Source organism: Oncorhynchus masou, chromosome 12, assembly GCF_036934945.1.
Source record: "Oncorhynchus masou masou isolate Uvic2021 chromosome 12, UVic_Omas_1.1, whole genome shotgun sequence".
Lineage (NCBI taxonomy): Eukaryota > Metazoa > Chordata > Actinopteri > Salmoniformes > Salmonidae > Oncorhynchus > Oncorhynchus masou.
The window spans coordinates 62,826,242-62,845,695 of NC_088223.1; the positions used below are offsets into that span (position 1 = coordinate 62,826,242).

Below are 19,454 nucleotides of genomic sequence, written 5' to 3' on the forward strand. Positions count from 1 at the left end.
ACCAATTAGGACCTGGCTAAAAATACTTGAATCAGTTATAGAACCCATTGGCCTTTATGGTTGTGAGGTCTGGGGTTAACCAAGAATTCACAAAATGGGACAAACACCAAATTGAGACTCTGCATGCAAAATTCTGCAAAAATATTCTCTGCAGACAACTTAAAACACCAAATAATGCATGCAGAGCAGAATTAGGCCGCTACTGACTAATTATCAAAATCCAGAAAAGAGCTGTTTAATTCCACAACCACCGAAAAGGAAGCCAAACCTTCCATAACAAAGCCATCACCTACATAGAGATGAACCTGGAGAAGATTCCCCTAAGCAAGCTGGTCCTGGGGCTCTGTTCAAAAACACAAACAGAACCCACAGAGACCCAGGACAGCAACACAACCAAATCATGAGAAAACAAAAGAGTAATTACTTGACACATTGGAAAGAATTAACAAAAGAACTGAGCAAACTAGAATGCTATTTGGCCCTAAAGAGAGAGTACACAGTGGCAGAATACCTGACCACTGTGAATGACCCAAAACATAAGGAAAACTTTGACTATGTACAGACTCAGTGAGCATAAACTTGCTATTGCGAAAGGCCACTGTAGGCAGACCTGGCTCTCAAGAGAAGACAGGCTATGTGCCTACTGCCCACAAAATGAGCTGGAAACTGATCTGCACTTCCTAACCTCCTGCCAAATGTATGACCATATTAGAAACACATATTTCCCTCAGATTAAACAGATCCACAAAGAATTTGAAAACAAACCCAATGTTGAAAACGCTCATATCTACTGGGTGAAATACCAGTGTGCCATCACAGCAGCAAAGTTTGTGACCTGTTGCCACAAGGGCAACCAGTGAAGAACAAACACCATTGTAAATACAACCCATATTTATGTTTATTTATTTTCCCTTTTGTACTTTAACGATTTCCACATCGTTACAACACTGTATATAGACATGACATTCGAAATGTCTTTATTATTTTGTGACTTCTGTGAGTGTAATATTTACTGTTCAGTTTTATTGTTTATTTTCCTTTACTTGCTTTGGCAATGTTAACATATGTTTCCCATGCCAATAAAGCCCTTGAATTGAATTGTTAAATCGGGTTCAGGTCTGGGCTCTGGCTGGGCCACTCAAGGACATTCAGAGACTTGTCCCGAAACCACTCCTGCATTGTCTTGGCTGTGTACTACCTGTTGGAAGGTGAACCATCACCCCAGTCTGAGGTCTTGAGCACTCTAGAGCAGGTTTTCATCAAGGATCTCTCTGTACTTTGCTCCATTCATCTTCCCCTCGATCCTGACTAGTCTCCCAGTCCCTGCTGCTGAAAAACATCCCCACAGCATGATGCTGCCACCACCATGCTTCACCATAGGGATGATGCCATGTTTCCTCCAGACGAGACACTTGGCATTCAGGCCAAAGAGTTCAATCTTGTTTTCATCAGACCAGAGAATCTTGTTTCCCATGGTGTGAGAGTCTTTTAAGATGCTTTTTGGAAAAATCCAAGCAGGCTGTCATGTGCCTTTTACTAAGGGGTGGCTTCTGTCTAGCCACTCTACCATAAAAGCCTGATTGAAGCTCTTAAAGAGACAGTGCAAAATGTTAAATATAATGCATCTCAATAGGTAGTGCTTTTACACAATGTAGAAACCTAAAATTCCACAAATGACTTTGTAATTTCCATGACAGATTTTTGTATCAACATTTCAGCTTTGTACAATTAACAAATGTATTTACAGGGTTAAATATGAGTTTCTAGAGCACAACATGTGCTTCAAAAGTATCTAGAATTAATATAGCTCAATATACTAGGCTATATATCAATCAATACTTTGTTATTCTGGTGCGCTTAGATTTGATGTTTTACGCTTGATTTTAAATTGGGAGCACCAGTGGTATCATTGAGCCCTGCACACACGTTTTCAGTTGTGTTTTCCGGCATATTGTTGGGCTATTCATAGTTTGAAACTCGCTGACATATCAAACAGAAACATTACCTTCATAATCGGTGTCATCATCACCCAATAGCATAATGATAATTATTATGGACGACCAGAATGTCGACAGAATTGAGCGGTTTCCGGCTGCTGTCTAACCCGAGCCGTGGGTGTAGCGACAGCAGGAGAAGCGAAGCGAGGGGCAGCGGGATAAGGCAGGCTACGAGCCTTTCGGAAATAACCTCTGGCTTTCTCTTTCTTTAAGTTTGTACATTACTCAAATCTGGAACTGTAAGTAAAGATCGGTTAACTTTGCGATGGCAACGCACTACCTTTGGACTTGTTTGGTTGCAACTGTAGGTTTACTCTGGGGTGTGACAGTACTGGGTAAGTGTTTATATTGATAGGTTTTTCTCACGGTCAGGAACACTGCTCTTGGCAGTTGCACCTCTCGATGTAGACTATTCATCAGTGGTGTAAAGTGCTTTAGTAAAACTAGTTTAAAGTACTACTTACGTAGTTTTTTGGGGGTATCTGTACTTTACTTTTTTGTATGTAGTTCTGTCCTTGTCTATTCATGTTATGTATTGTGTCAAGTTTCATGTTTTGTGTGTTCTCCAGAAAGTGTAGTTGCTACTTTCGCGACAGCATTTTTTTTCTTTGTATCATTACGACACACATGTTGTTTCTATTGTTCCTGCGAGGCAGGTGGCATTTTCTTTTTACAGACGCTGCGAAAACGTTTTAAACATTGTTACAGCTTTGTGTTAAAGGCGCTACATGGTCAATTTGATGTCTGCATTGGCCATGCAGGATTAATGGTGATATGGCCTCTGCAGAAGTTAAGGCATTCATACTTCTTGCGCAGCGCAGAGCTGTTGTGAAGGAAGTGAGTTTGTGTTTATAGAGGACCTCCCGCACTCGCCTATCAACCAATTTTTTTCAATGCGGAGGAGGTGAGGGAGCCCTCGGCATTGTTACACATTTTGAGAGACGCATGGCGTTACGGAGCTCAATTTGGCCTCTGCGTGCCTCTGGAGGCTTCGCAATTGTCACACAATCCATATGGCGCCTCCGAACATATTTTCGGATCAAGCATAAACGGTCTCTTATAGAGTTTACACATCCAATAAACTGCACCACACCACTAGTGATTCAGGATTCATCTCTATAGCCATCCAGCTAATTACTGGCTAAACAAAATGACAAGACCTTCTGAAATGTTGGAGTCCGTTGCCGGATGCTTGTCACAATAGCTCAGTCAAGATGGCAGGATGTAAAAAGGCTGCACCGTTTTCTCACCCGAGTCTCCTCTTTGCCCCACAGCGAAATGATCCTACAGTTAGGCCATTGTTTATATGTGTATTTCACACTACGTTGAGGTCAAAATCAGAGTATAATGCTTGTATGGATGTCAACCCCCAACACATGTTAATGTCATCGTCATTAATCAACTGCATTACAGTTAAACTACTTTGACTACCACCACCTACATCTGTATGCTAGCTATGCTACCCGTTTATATGAATAGAGCCAACTTCTAAATGTTATGCAGCGAAAACAGTCAAATGTATCCAAATCCTATTTTAGTGACCACATTGTGGGCCTGTTACAGCGCACCCCACAGACAAGGTGGAGGTGCAGGTCAAGCTGATTCCCACCAACCTCATCTCCCTGGTGAGAGACAGACCACACCTGCTGCAGCATAACAATACAACACACATACATTAGATGCCAGTACAAAAATGTATGCACTGTAAGTCACTCTGGATAAGAGCTTCTGCTCAATGACTCAAATGTAAAACCAAACATATTACACACATCACACTGCTGCACCCCAACAACACAATACACATTCTGTACGGATGACATATACTGTTGGGGTGACAGGGTAGCCTAGTGGTAAGAGCGTTGGACTAGTAACCGGAAGTTTGCAAGTTCAAATCCCCGAGCTGACAAGGTGCAAATCTGTCATTCTGCCCCTGAACAGGCAGTTAACCCACTGTTCCTAGGATGTCATTGAAAATAAGAATTTGTTCTTAACGTGCCTAGTTAAATAAAGGTTACAAAAAAACAGTTCTGTACTTCCACCATGCAGGGTGCACTACAGTACTATCACGTCAAACTGAAATAGACAAATGTCTTCATCAGACAATCATTATCTCCTCTGAAAAGGAATGTCTGAATTGTGAGTGTTTCTCTCACCAATCTTATCAATTCATTTATCATTTGTTTCTTGCACACTTTGACTAGCTTCTGTTTTTTCCTTTCTCCTACTTTTAGTTTTTTCCATCTCAATGCTCTCTTCTCCCTCACTCGTCTGTTTTCTCCTCCGTTCCTCCCCTCTCTTGTCTCTCCTCCCACAGCAATGGAATGATATTTGCAGAGCCTGGAACACCTCTGAGTATTTTGGCATTGAAGTTATCCGTGTGCCTTACAACACAGTATGGCTCCCTGACATCGTCCTTGAGAACAAGTGAGCCAGTAGAGGGCTTTCATATTTTTCCTCATTCTGATTCCCCCCCCCTTTTGTGGCTCTGTTTTGCTTTGTTTTGAGCAATGGACTCTTGAACTTTTCTCATCGGACCCTACCCTTTCCTTCCATCTCCTTTCATCCCCTCCTCTCTTCCCCCTCTGCAGCATTGATGGCAAGTTTGATGTGGCCTACTATGCCAATGTGTTGATCTATTCCAGTAGCTACATGTACTGGCTGCCTCCAGCGATCTACCGCAGCACGTATAGAGATCACCTACTTCCCCTTTGACTACCAGAACTGCACCTTAGTCTTCAGGTCCCAGAGATACAGGGCAAATGAGTTTGAAATCATACTGGATGTTGACGCAGAGACCAACAAGCCTATTGAGTGGGTGGACATTGATCCTGAGGCCTTCACTGGCAATACACACTAATGTTGCAACATCTTGTTTTTATGATTTTCCAAATCAAATCGTATTCGTCACATGCGCCGAATACAACGGGTGTAGACCTTACCGTGAAATGCTTACTTACAAGCCCTTAATTAACCAACAATGCAGTTATAAAAATATTTACTAAATAAAGTACATAAAAATATATATATATGTTTGTAGTGGTAAATAGGATAGTCCTGAAATGTTTATTTTCCAGTGATTGCACGTTGGCCAATAGAACGGATGGTATAGGCGTGTTACCCACTCACCAATGAATTCTCACAAGGCACCCTGATCTGCGCCCCATGTATCTCCTTATTTTCTTCATGCGAATGACTAGGATTTGGGCCTTTATATATCCTTCACGTCAGATTATATAGCATTATATCCTTCACGTCAGATTATATAGCATTATATCCTTCACGTCAGATTATATAGCATTATATCCTTCACGTCAGATTATATAGCATTATATCCTTCACGTCAGATTATATAGCATTATATCCTTCACGTCAGATTATATAGCATTATATCCTTCACGTCAGACTCATTAAAGAAAAAATCTTTGTCTAGTTTGAGGTGAGTAATCGCTGCTCTGATATCCAGAAGCTCTTTTCGGTCATAAGAGATGGTAGCATCAACAAATAAGTTACAAACAATGCAGAAAAACACACAAAATAGCACAATTGGTTAGGAGCCTGTAAAACGGTAGGCATCTCCTCAGGTACCATTCTTTAAATAAATTATATTTCAAAATCTACCTCCCCCTAATAGTTTCCCACCACTACTCAGGTCCTGCATGTGTGACACAAATACTGAATATACAACTTTGTAGTTTCTCAAAAGCAATATGTATGACTCCAACACCATACAGTTTGCTGAGGACATGACGGTGGTAAGGCTGATTGGCAACGAGGCTGCCTATAGGGAGAATGTCAGAGACCTGGCAGTGTGGTGCCAGGACAACAACCTCTTCCTCAATGTCAGCAAGACAAAGGAGCTGATTGTGGAATACAGGAAAGGAGGTGAGAACACGCCCCCATCCACATTGGGACTGTAGAAGAGCGGGTTGAAAGCTTCAAGTTCCTCGGTGTCCACATCACTAAGGAATTATCATGGTCCACTCACCAACACAGTCGTGAAGAGGGCATGACAATGCTTCTTCCCCCTCGGCTGAAAAGATTTGTCATGGGCCCTCAGATCCTCAGTTCTACAGCTACACCATTGAATGGCTGCATCACCACTTGGTATGGTAACTGCTTGGCATCGGATCTCAAGGCACTACAGAAGTTAGTGCATATGGCCCAGTACATCACTGGGGCCAAGCACCCTGCCATCCAGGACCTCTATACCAGGCGGTGTCAGAGGAAGGCCCAAAAAATGGTCAAAGACTTCTTCCAAACAAGCCGCAGACTGTTTTCTCTTCCCACCGCATGACAAGCGGTACCAGTGCACCAAGTCTGGAACCAACAGGATCTAAACAGCTTCTAACCCCAAGTCATTAGACTGCTAATCAAATGGCTACCCTGACTACCTGTGTTGACTCTTTTTTTGCACTAACTCTCTTGCAGTGACTACGCACACATACTGGACTCTACCCACACACTAACCCATACTTACGCTGACATCCCAACACACACACACACACACGGATACTGACGCAACACACATTCACACTCACCAAGTACGCTGCTGCTACTATTTATTTATCCTGTTGCCTAGTCACTTTACCTATATGTACATAGCTACCTCAATTACCCCGTACCCCTGCACACGGACTCGGTACTGGTACTCCTTGTATAGAGCCATGTTATATTTACTCTTTATTGTTATTCACTGTGTATTTATTCCTCATGTCACTTTATATTTTACTTTCTTTTTCTAATCTTAAGTACATGGTTGGAAAAGGACCTGTAAATTAGCATTTCATTGTTAGTTGTGGTGGAATTATTCTAATCTGAAGTACATGGTTGGAAAAGGACCTGTAAATTAGCATTTCATTGTTAGTTGTGGTGGAATTATTCTAATCAAAGAGACTTTTAGATTTCCTCAAAACAATTGAACTTTATTATTTAATGTCTGCAGTAATGGAACGTTAACAGTCACCCAATGGTGTAGTGTTAAAGCCCAAAAAAACAGGATTCGGTTACAACTATTTATAGTCTTCCTGAGTGCTTGTGACAAGGAACAGAAATTATACAAAGGTACATTGTGCTCTCATGCAACATACATCAATATTTACATGGCGCTAAATATCTGTCTAGTTCATTTACTACTTGTTTATACAGAAATAATAATGCAACCTAGAATACTACATCCTTAAATAAACTGGACATTGGTTCTCCCTGTTACCAATAGACAGACACTAATCATAGAATGGAATGCAGTCTTTAGGTTCTCACCAAGCCATCGTAAATCTGAGGATTCTCTCTTCACACAGACACATGAGAGTCCTAAGAACCCTATTCTGTTGCCTCTAGAAAAAAGACCATGTTTTAATATAGGAATACATTCTAATGTAAAAGTAATGTGATTAACTTGATGTGGTAATTTTACGACACCGTCTAAACCTGTTGACGAAGCATGTGACATAACTGTTAATCAAATCAAATGTTATCTGTAAACAATTGACAACCCATCAACAGGTCAAATCCTAATGAAATGGCTTCTATTGATCCCAGTGTGTCTGTTTCCACCCTGTTAGAGAACGGTGAGTGAGCCATAAAGCACAGGCTAGCCAGGAAGCTGATCAACTCACGCTACACTCCTGATGACCTGGAGTACCAGGAGATCTCCTTCAACCTGGTCATCCAGAGAGAACCTCTATTCTACATCATCAACATCATCCTGCCCTGCTCACTCATCTCCTCCCTGGTCGTCCTGGCCTACCTCCTACCTGCACAGGGTAGGTTGCAACACTGCTGCTGATTGGTCAGTGGTGTAACTTAAGGATACAGGAAGATGATACAGTATGCCATCAACAACTGATGTTAGCAGTTGTCTGATAGTGTTACAAGTGTTTTTTCCAATATTGACTATTAAATCAAATGATTTATATTTAAAGCAGCTATCAGCAGTTGAAACAATAAAGCGTCCTCCCTGCCCCCTTTTCAGTAAAAAGCTGAAACAGAGCTATGGATGCAAGGACTGACCATCCATGGTATCAGAATTATAGTTAATGTTCTGAGGTTATGTGGTGTTTACATTTACTTTGTTTACAAACATGGAAGTAAAACAAGTTTATATTTTGGATTCTGATGGGGTACGAATGCTTATGAGGCATCAATAAGTTATTCAAGAATCAATGGGTACATATCATTAATTTATGAGTCCACAAATGGATGTAGCAACTGCAGATTAACCCTTTATGCTCTAACATAGATTTCATGGTTTTGAGTTTCAGAGAATGCACTGTATATTGTCGGATTAAAGTTGGATTCTGTTTGCCTGCGCAAGACAAGATCAATAGGGATCTGCATTCCAACTAAAATACTGGAATTGCTCGAGTATATAACAGGGATCATCAACTGGATTCAGCCGCGGGCCGTTTTTTTCTTCTTGAGCGGATGGTCAGGGGGCCGGACATAATTACAAATAATTTGTAGATTACAAATTGACCACAAGAAACTCAAACAGATAGTGTGACTAAAACAACTTCAAACCTGGCTTAGGCTACATTTGTTTATGATCACATCACTTTATTATGCTTGGGAATAAATAGGCCTATTTGGGATCAGATTTCCAAAATGTTTACCACTTGGAGCTGATTTGGAGCTGGAGCTGTCCAACAAAAGTTGTTTTTGCTCAGAACACTTGGTGGGCCAAATAAAACCATCTGTATATTATGTCTGTTGTCGTCTGATGATGGGAAAAGCACTGCACTCCCGTCTGTACCCCTCTGATTCTCTGTTGTCCTCTTCATAGATGGGGGACAGAAGTTGACTGTGTCCATCTCTGTCCTGCTGGCTCAGACTGCCTTCCTATTTCTTATTGCTCAGAAGGTCCCTGAGACATCTCTCAATGTCCCACTCATTAGCAAGTGAGTTAGAATGTACCTGGGTGTGTTTGTATGATGATTCTGTGTGAGAGACTCCATATAATAGTCACTGAATTCCTTTCTCAGCTTCAAATTGATGCCCTCATTAATGGGATTCTTCAGTTTCTTTCTTACTGTTTTCCTCCATACATTTATGTTACTCCATAAGAGCCAAATCCCCTCTACATCAACATCGGTCTGTTCTTCTCTTCCAGGTACCTGATCTTTGTCATGTCTGTGACCACACTCATCGCCACCAACCAAATCGTGGTGCTCAACATCTCCCTCCACAGTCCCAATACCCACACCATGTCCCACACAGCACGTATGTATACATTGAAAAGCAAAATTATTTGTTTAACCACAAATGGGTGCTAAGTGGCATAAAAAAATCCAGGTCCAGTACTTGTGTGGGTTTGAAAGTTAAATACTTTATTGCATAGGCCAAGTCATGATTAAAATACAGTGCATTCTGAAAGTATTCAGACCCTGTAACTTTTTCCACATGATACATTTATGGATTTTCTCCACAATGACAAAGTAAAACAGGTTTTTAGATTTCTTTGCCAATTTATTAAAAATAAAAACAAATGCTTAATTTACATAAGTATTCAGACCTGAAATTGAGCTCAGGTGCATCCTGTTTCCATTGACCATTTGGAAAAGCATACACCTTTCTATATAAGATCCTTATAGCTCCAAGAGAGGATTGTGTCGAGGCACAGACCTGGGGAAGGGTACCAAGAAATGGCTGCAGCATTGAAGAACACAGTGGCATCCATCATTCTTAAATGGCAGAAGTTTGAAACCAACAAGACTTTTCCTACAGCTGGCTGCCTGGCCAAACTGAGCAATCCGGGGAGAAGGGCCTTGGTCAGGGAGGTGACCGAGAACCCAATGGTGACTCTGACAGAGCTCTGTGGCGATGGGAGATCCTTTCAGAAGGGCAACCATCTCTGCAGCACTCCACCAATCAGGCCTTTATGGTAGAGTGGCCAGACGGACGCCACTCCTCAGTAAAAGGCATATGACAGCCCGCTTGGAGTTTCACAAAAGGCACCTAAAGGACTCAGACCATGGCAAACAAGATTCTCTGGTCTGATGAAACCAAGATTGAACTCTTTGGCCTGAATGCCAAGCATCACATCTGGAGGAAACCTGACACCATCCCTACGGTGAAGCATGATAGTGGTAGCATCATGCTGTGAGGATGCTATTCAGCGGCAGGGACTGGGAGACCAGTCAGGATCGAGGGAAAGATGAACGGAGCAAAGTACAGAGATCCTTAATGAAAACATGCTCAAGAGCGCTCAGGACCTCAGACTGGGGTGAAGGTTCACCTTCCAACAGGACAACGACCCTAAGCACACAGTCAAGGCAACGCAAGAGTGGCTTCTGGGACAAGTCTCTGAATGTCCTTGATTGGCCCAGCCAGAGCCCTGACTTGAACCTGATTGAACATCTCTCTAGAGAGCCCTGAAAATAGCTGTGCAGCGACGCTCCCCATCCAACCTGACCAAGCTTTTGAGGCTCTGCAGAGAAGAATGGGAGAAACTACCCAAATAAAGGTGTACCAAGCTTGTAGTGTCAACCTACAAGAAGACTCAAGGTTGTAATGGCTGCCAAAGGGGCTTCAAAGTACAAAAGGGTCTGAATACTTATGTAAATGTGATATTTCAGGTTTTTTTTTGTCTAAAAATCTGTTTTTGCTTTGTCATAATGGGGTAGTATGTGTAGATTGAGGGGGAAAAATAATGTTATCCATTTTAGAATAAGGGTGTAACTTAACAAAATGTTGAAAAAGTCGAGGAGTCGGAATACTTTCCGAATGCACTGTACACCAACGCATATCGGCTAACAGTTGTTTGTTCACCCGTACCCAATTGCTAATAACCACCCGCAAACGCCGACTATGTGATAAAGTGAAAATCTGTCATCCGCAACCAACCCTAACCCCAAATATAAAATGCTCTGTCCAGTCAGATGGCAGAAGACTTTTTTGACAGGCCTTTTTAGATTGCCATATGTTTCTGATAATAAGTTTCTACATTTTGGTAGGCTATTTGTTAATCCACTTGTCTATTATTAGATACAGGTGGCTTCTCTTCTGTACTTTGACCTAGAAGAGTAAATATACCCCATGCTCACCAGAATAAATTGATCGAATGAATGCTTCAAATCAGTTGACATGGCAAAGCTCTCTTTCATCTCTGCTTCTCTCATGTGGCAAAGACATGTATTATTAGGGGTCAGGGAGAAAATGCAATAAAAAAAATCTGTTTAAGGAAATGAAAAGCTGTTAAAACGACCCAACATGGTTGAAATACTATCAGCTTTTATGATTCTTATAAAGATAGCACCTTTACAGACTGTTCTGGTCCTTCTATTCATTTTCAACTCCATTTAACAGCTTTTCTCTTACTGAATTAAACTCCGATATTGTCCCTTTTGCCTCAGTGCTTCAATGTTAACTTTTTAAGCCAAAATTCACAAAAGCATTTGGCAATTGCCGTGTTATTAGCACGCTACAGTTGGGCCCTAAAGCTTCGGGTAAATACCAACGTCAGATAGAAAAACCTTAGTGGAGCCTATAGATATGAATTGCACAAGAATTAAAAAAAATTTTATGCCTTGTTTTTTTCTTTATTCGATACTATAACGAACCGATATGACATAAGATCCTACTTTGTCAGAATGAATTTGACTTTTTTGTTTTAATCCACCTTTCCTCTCCCCTGTTTAGCTCTTCCTGGAGCTTGTTCCTCAATTCCTGGGCACGGCCCCTCTGGTGGATAATGCAGAGGCGGGAGTGAGGGAGCGACGGCGTAGCTCGTTCTTCGGCCTGATGCAGAGAGCGGAGGAGTATGTGCTGAAACAACCACGCAGCGAGATGATGATTGACAAACAGAGAGAGGCATGGCCTCACGATCATTTTGTACGATTAGAGATACCGGTAGGGAGGGGGGGAAGGATGGATAGCGCATGGGGGGGGGGGTGGGGGTGTATACAACATTTGTTTTGGTGTTATGGAACCCAGAAACAGTTGTGCCAAACAACATTTGACACAGGTACGTGCACAGATGGGGCTCTACCTGTCCAGAGCACATGTCCCTTTGCCCTTCTAGTCTCCAAAGTGCCCTTTTCAGTGGTGTTATAATTTCTCCCCAAATGTTTATTTTTTAAAGAAATGTTCTGTCCTGGTTGTTCTGAACCTACTGTCAGCAAGTCTTCATTAAATTATCATCTATGCTTCAGAACCAACAAGTTGCGCATCTTAATTGTTGACCAATGACTTCATCAACTATGGAGCATAAAGAAGGGCATGCTAGTGGTGCACGCGTCAGCTGTTTGTTCACCGGCTCCCTCCCACAATTGCTAATAACACATCTGCAACCACCAAACTATGTGTAATAAAGTGGAAATCTGAGAACCGACCCTAACCCGCAAATATAGAAAATGCATGGTAGGCTAGAGATGGCAGATTTTCTGGGGGGGAAGATCTTTTTGCCTGATTTTTAGATATGTTTCTGCTTATAATTTCCAACATTATGGTAGGCTATTTGTTAGTCAACTTGTCTATAATTAGATACAGGTGGCTTCTCTTCTGTCATTATGTTGCCCGAAGAGTAAATAAACCCTTGCTCACCAGAATGTTATAAATCGATAGAATGAATGCTTCAATCTAGTTGACTTCGGTAAAGTTCTCTCTGTCATCTCTGCTTCTATCGTTTGAGCAAAGAAGTTTAGAGATCTGGGAGAAAATGCAATAACTCAAATCAGGAAAGATTTTCTGTGCAACATTTCCAAATGACATCAGTTTACCCGGTTGTAAGGGAAGCTGTGAAAACGACCCAACATTTTTCTGATAAGATTTCATTTCGGCTTGGATGCATAGTATTTCAATCACAATATATCAGCTTTTATGATGCTGATAAAGGTAGATACTGTTTATAGGTGCTAACTGTGCATTCGTATTCTCTAAAGATGAAAAAATATTTTGTTTCTATTTAACCCTTCTGAACAGTAGGCTACAGTTCCCTCAACATTAACTTTTTCTGCCCGTTCCCAAATGCATTTGACGATTGGCGTGTTGGCTATTTGGCACGTGTACAGTTAGGCCCTAAAGTTTAGGCTTATGCACAAATGCAGATAGCCTAAAATAATGAAAGAGAAACCTCAATCTAGTTTAAGATGTATACATTGCACAAGAATTATACATTTATGGATTTAAGGTATTGTCTTTATTCAACCCGCCCTTCATCCACACAATATTTCATGACCCTCAACCCGCCCTTCATCCACACAATATTTCATGACCCCCAACCCGCCCGCCCTGCGGATATAACCACGGGGCCTGCGGTTTGAGTCAACCCGAACAATTGTCTACCTGGCGATTTGATTGATCATTTTCATATTTCAGATAGGCCTAGTGTGGGTGGCTACTGGCTATATGTCTAAAGATAAGCAGCTGTAACATCGCACTGCCATGAATATTATGGGACAAAGATATAACATTCTGGCAAAATTCTTATGACATTTGTGAGGAAGAACTGGGCTATCCGGCTGGCAATGAGCGCTTTGCAGGCAGGCATGAGTGGCCACAAATAGAGTTGGGTTGGATATAGTAATGGTAGGCTACAATCTTCTATTTTGACTGGTATTGTGTTGGTCGTTGTTAATAAGTGCAGAATTTGAGTTCAAAATAGTTTACTAATCAGATTGTTCTGCTTTCCCTTGTAATAATTGCTCAACGAGTCTGTGAGTCGGCTGTGACCTCCCAAAAGGTCGGACAGCCCTGCTTTGAGATGTGTAGTTATGTATATTATCCAGCAAGCTACTTTTTTGAATAGATGTCTGGGTTAATTTGAATTGGTTTTAAAAAGCATTTGGTTGTATTTGTTCTTGTAAATAAGTATCACAATCAATAGGAAAATGAGAGAGGATAAAGATTAGCACTGTGGTCCATCACCAGCATATGTGTAGGTGACTGTATGTCTCTGTTACCCTCTAGTGGATGGCATTATGAGCACCACAGCCAGCCTGTACAAAAGCCTCGCCCAAGCTGCTCCTGAGATCAAGGAATATGTGGATGCCTGTAAATGTATCGCTGAGAGCACAAAGCAAGCAAATTACATTGGGTCAGTAAGTATTGCTTTTATTCTGGGGATGTAGGTCAGGTTTTGGGTCAGTTTCATTTCAATTCATTCTGCTCAGGCCCATATTCACAAAGCCTGCTGATCTAGGATCATGCTCTTTTTGATAAAATAAATTATGATTTTAAAAGGCCTACACTGAGACACTTTGAATACATGCCCATGATGAGCTGAGGGTTAAGAAATCCTGATAGAACCGTGTGGGTTATTGTCTCCCCACTTCTGGCTCACCGTTAACTGTCCCATAGGAAATGGAGAGTTGGGTATTGATCGGGAAGATGATTGACACGGTGTGTTTCTGGGTGGCCATGGCCCTCTTCTCCATCGGAACTGTCGCCATATTCCTCATGGGACATTTTAACTCAGTCCCAGAGTTTCCATTTCCTGGGGAAAACAAATGACACCTCCCCAGTTAGGAGGACAAGGCAACGCCCCTTCTCTTAACTTGGTCACAGATTATATGAATCATCATCATTGTCTTCATATCATTGAGACTTAAATTGTCTTGCTCATTTCTTCACTTACAGTGCATTCGGAAAGTTTTCAGACCCCTGGACTTTTTCCACATTTTGTTATATTAAAGCCTTATTCTAAAATGTCTTAGATTTTTTTCCCCCCTCAATCTACACACAATACCCCATAATGAGAAAGCATAAACAGGTTTTTAGACATTTGTATTTAACCTTTATTTAACTTTATTTAAAATATCACATTTACATAAGTATTCATACCCTTTACTCATTACTTTGTTGAATCACCTTTGGCAGCGATTACAGCCTTGAGTATTGTTGGGTATGACGCTACAACCTTGGCACACCTGTATTGGGGAGTTTCTCCCATTCTTCTCTGCAGATCCCTGAAAGCTCTGTCGGGTTGGATGGGGAGCGTCGCTGCAGAGCTATTTTCAGATCTCTCCAAAGATGTTCGATCGGGTTCAAGTCCAGGCTCTGGCTGGGCAATTCAGGGACATTCAGAGACTTGTCCCGAAGCCACTCCTGCATTGCCTTGGCTGCGTGCTTAGGGTTGTTGTCCTTTTAGAAGGTTGAACCTTTGCCCCAGTCTGAGGTCTTGAGCACTCTGGAGCAGGTTTTCATCAAGGATCTCTATACTTTGCTCCATTCATCTTTCCCTCAATTCTACTAGTCTCCCAGTCCTTGCCGCTGAAAAACATCCTCACAGCATGATGCTGCCACCACCATGCTTCAACGTAGGGATGGTGCCAGGTTTCTTCCAGATGTGATGCTTGGAATCCAGGCCAAAGAGCTTTCTTGTTTTACACCAGACCAGAGAATCTTGTTTCTCATGGTCTGAGAGTCCTTTAGGTGCCCTTTGGCAAACTCCAAACGGGCTGTAATGTGCCTTTCATTGAGGAGTGGCTTCTGTCTGGCCACTCTACCATAAAGGCCTGATTGGTAGAGTGCTGCAGAGAGTTGTTCTTCTGGAAGGGTCTCCAATCTCCACAGAGGAACTCTGGAGCTCTGTCAGTGACCATCGGGTTCTTGGTCACCTTCTTGGCGAAGGCCCTTCTCCTCCGATTGCTCAGTTTGGCCCGGCAGTCAGCTCTAGGAAGAGTCTTGGTGGTTCCAAACTTCTGGAGGCCACTGTGTTCTTGGGGACCTTCAATGCTGCTGAAATTTGTTGGTACCCTTCCCCAGATCTGTGCCTCGACATAATCCTATCTCGGAGCTGTACGGATAATTCCTTCGACCTCATTGCTTGGTTTTTGCTCTGAAATGCACTGTCTACTGCGGGACCTTATATAGACAGGTGTGTGCCGTTCCAAATCATGTCCAATCAATTGATTTTACCACAGGTGGACTCCAATCAAGTTGTAGAATCATCAATGGAAACAGGATGCACCTGAACTCAATTTCAAGTCTCATAGCAAAGGGTCTGAATACTTATATAAATAAGGCATTTCTGTTTTTTATTTTTAAAAACCTGTTTTTCGCTTTGTCGTTATGGGAAATTGTGTGTAGATAATGAAAAAAATATATTTAATACATTTTAGAATACGGCTGTAATGTTACAAAATGTGGAAAAGGTCAAGGGGTCTGAATACTTCCCTACTGTACTGCTTACTTATTAGTCTTTTTGGCAGTAGATGACTGAAAATGTCATCGTCTTGATATCATGTCATCCTATTTGATAAATATTTCAAACTGTGTTCTGTGTTTTACCCTAACCATTTCTTGTTACACGTGTGTATTCTATTTTTTAGTAAGCCATGTGACATGAACATGCCAAAATATCTAACAGTTTGTGGCAAAGCAGTTTAATTCAGTAAGTCTGCTGTGGGCTTTGCTTGGTTAGAACAAAATGAAGCCAGATCTCGGTTTCAGCCCTCACACTGTCTTAGGATGAGGTGCAGGTCTCCTATACCCTATAGAATTCTTGTCTGTCTTGTATCTCACTGTATGGTGATGTATATGTGACACAGGTCTTTACTGATGGATATAATGCAATTTGTAATGTAAGAAGACCATAATACTCTAAGAATATTAGATTTAGCTAGTTACTTTATTTTACACACGATACATTTAACTGGGTTAATGAATTGTTCTGTTTAACTTGTACCAAATAATGATACAATGACCCAGCCACTTAATTCAAAGTTAAACTGAGGCCTTGCTTTCCTTTCTGCCCAATTGGTGCCTCATTTATAAAATGTTATATAATTAAACAATTAATTTTTGTATACAATTAAAACACCTATGCTCCTGATGTTGGCATACACAAATCATCATGATCCACAATTTGTTTGTTTTACATTATGGCATTGAATATGGAGTTTTAGCATCAAGAGGATGTGTTGGATGGTACATAGTCAGCAAAAACATTGGAGATTCAAACCATTACTGGAACATACTGTGTTTTACTGTTAGTATTGTATGTTGTTATTAATACTGTGAAAATTAAATAAATAGTTTTTTAAAATCTTGTGGTCGTTGTTGAGAGGGTGCACATACAATATGTGGCTATTAAATCTTGAAATGGCAGTTTGAGATGTTTTTTAAAATTATAAGACCATGTTGAAGACGAAGGTTAATGCAGACCGCCTCAAAACACTGCTTGACTGATTCCAAGGCTTAGCTAGACTCATTTGTCCAGCCCTTTGGGAACCCAAGCACAGTTTAATTTCCCAATGATGATTAAATGGAGCAATAGCACAGCATGCTACCATGTAACAGAACAGTTTGAAGGCAGTTTTAATATTAAAGTCAAAGTAAACATTTCAACACCAGACAGCAGCAACAATTCCACATGCAAGTATGGCTGTATGCTTCATTTTGTCTACTACTGTCATAGTTACATTTTTGTTTCACTGTAGAGTATTTTTTTAAACCTTTCGAGGCATATTAATGGGAAGCAGTGTCTGATCTAGGAGTGTAGTGTTTACGGTGCAAGTAGTCTACGTGTTTGCATATAGGGGTAGCCTACATTCTACTTGATCACACCACTATAATTATGCGACTTTTGAGTGAATCAGAATCGGCTACACACCTTCAAGATCACATTTTGATGTTGCTTTTGAGCAAGAAATTAGGTTTAATATAACAAAAGATTTTCTGGTCTTTCTATTGTGTCTATACATTTGTTTATGTATTTAGAATATTACAATGTAATTTGAGATTAAAATCTCTTTAGGTTCAACACAATTGACTGTTTCTACTGAGTGTAGAGGGTGTGGTCTGACTCTGACCACTATGACTAGACAATGTCTGACTCTGACCACTATGACTAGACAATGTCTGCTGACTCACCCAAAGATCTTCTTTGTCCTCAATTGGGAGAAAATAAACATTTCAATTCAATGTCAGAGTTAATCTCTGTTCTTCAACTCCAGAGACTGCCTCAGCACTGTGGAGTGAAAGCACTTGGACAACTCTAAACAACTTCTGTGCATCCATCCATGTCAATGTCAAAACTCTCATGCATGCGTTTCATTTGAAAGTGTGAGAGAGCTGATAATGAATCTAACATACAAACTTTGATACAACAAAACTGTTCTTGACATAGTGTATTTTAAACACTGACCCAATTCCCCTGCAGTAGGTACGACAAGCTCCAATTCAATTATCTCTGAGTGAAAACAAAGATATTACTACCCCAATATTGGAAACTCTCATAGAGTTAAAAAGCAATAGGTAATCAAATATGCTATTTTCCCAGATCTTTAGGACTTGTTCCTCCACAGCTAGGAAGGGATTTACAGCAGCTGTAGGGGTATCTAGTCTCCTTAATCATTTTAAATGTAACCTTAATTTAACCAGGCAAGTCAGTTAAGAACAAATTCTTATTTACAATGACAGCCTACACCGGACACCGCTGTGCCAATTGTGTGCTGCCCTATGGGACTCCCAATCACAGTGATGCAGCCTGGATTTGAACCAGGGACTGCAGTGACACCTCTTGCACTGAGATGCAGTGTCTTAGACCGCTGCACCACTCAGGAACCATGTGCTCCCAACATTCCTCTGGTTTGGCTTCTGGACCAAAGCCCCAGTTGAGACATGTCCCTTTTGCCTCAGTTCAACAGTACTCATTCATTTTGTGTGAATGAGGAGGAGGAATGTCTTGAGCCAGCAAAACCAGATCTGCCAGAGCCAGCAAAACCAGACCTGCCAGAGCCAGCAAAACCAGATCTGCCAGAGCCAGCAAAACCAGATCTGCCAGAGCCAGCAAAACCAGATCTGCCAGAGCCAGCAAAACCTGCCAGAGCCAGCAAAACCAGATCTGCCAGAGCCAGCAAAACCAGATCTGCCAGAGCCAGCAAAACCAGACCTGCCAGAGCCAGCAAAACCAGATCTGCCAGAGCCAGCAAAACCAAAACCAGACCCTGCCAGAGCCAGCAAAACCAGATCTGCCAGAGCCAGCAAAACCAGACCTGCCAGAGCCAGCAAAACCAGACCTGCCAGAGCCAGCAAAACCAGATCTGCCAGAGCCAGCAAAACCAGATCTGCCAGAGCCAGCAAAACCAGATCTGCCAGAGCCAGCAAAACCAGATCTGCCAGAGCCAGCAAAACCAGACCTGCCAGAGCCAGCAAAACCAGATCTGCCAGAGCCAGCAAAACCAGATCTGCCATATCACCTCTGGTTTGCAGCTAGTTACACTTCAAATAAAGTCATCTCTTCTATTGAGAAAATCTCAAGCAACAAAGACGTTTGATAATTAAAAACCAATGAAAATCATATAAACGGGACCAAACTCTTATTTAGTTGTTGATTGTTAGTTCTCAATTTTATATTTGAATTTTAATAGAAGAAATGTTTCGATTCCAGGCTGTATCACAACTGGCCATAATTGGGAGTCCCATAGAGCTGCTCACCATTGGCCCAACGTCGTCTGGGTTTGGCCGGTGTCGGTCTTCATTGTAAATAAGAATTTGTTCTTAACTGACTTGCCTAGT

General features: G+C 41.5%; 1 pseudogene; it reads left to right on the top strand.

Moving 5' to 3' along the window:
* Positions 1-2,341: 2,341 nt before the first annotated feature.
* On the top strand, positions 2,342-16,974 carry LOC135550617 (acetylcholine receptor subunit epsilon-like; annotated as a pseudogene).
* The last annotated feature ends 2,480 nt before the right edge of the window (positions 16,975-19,454 follow it).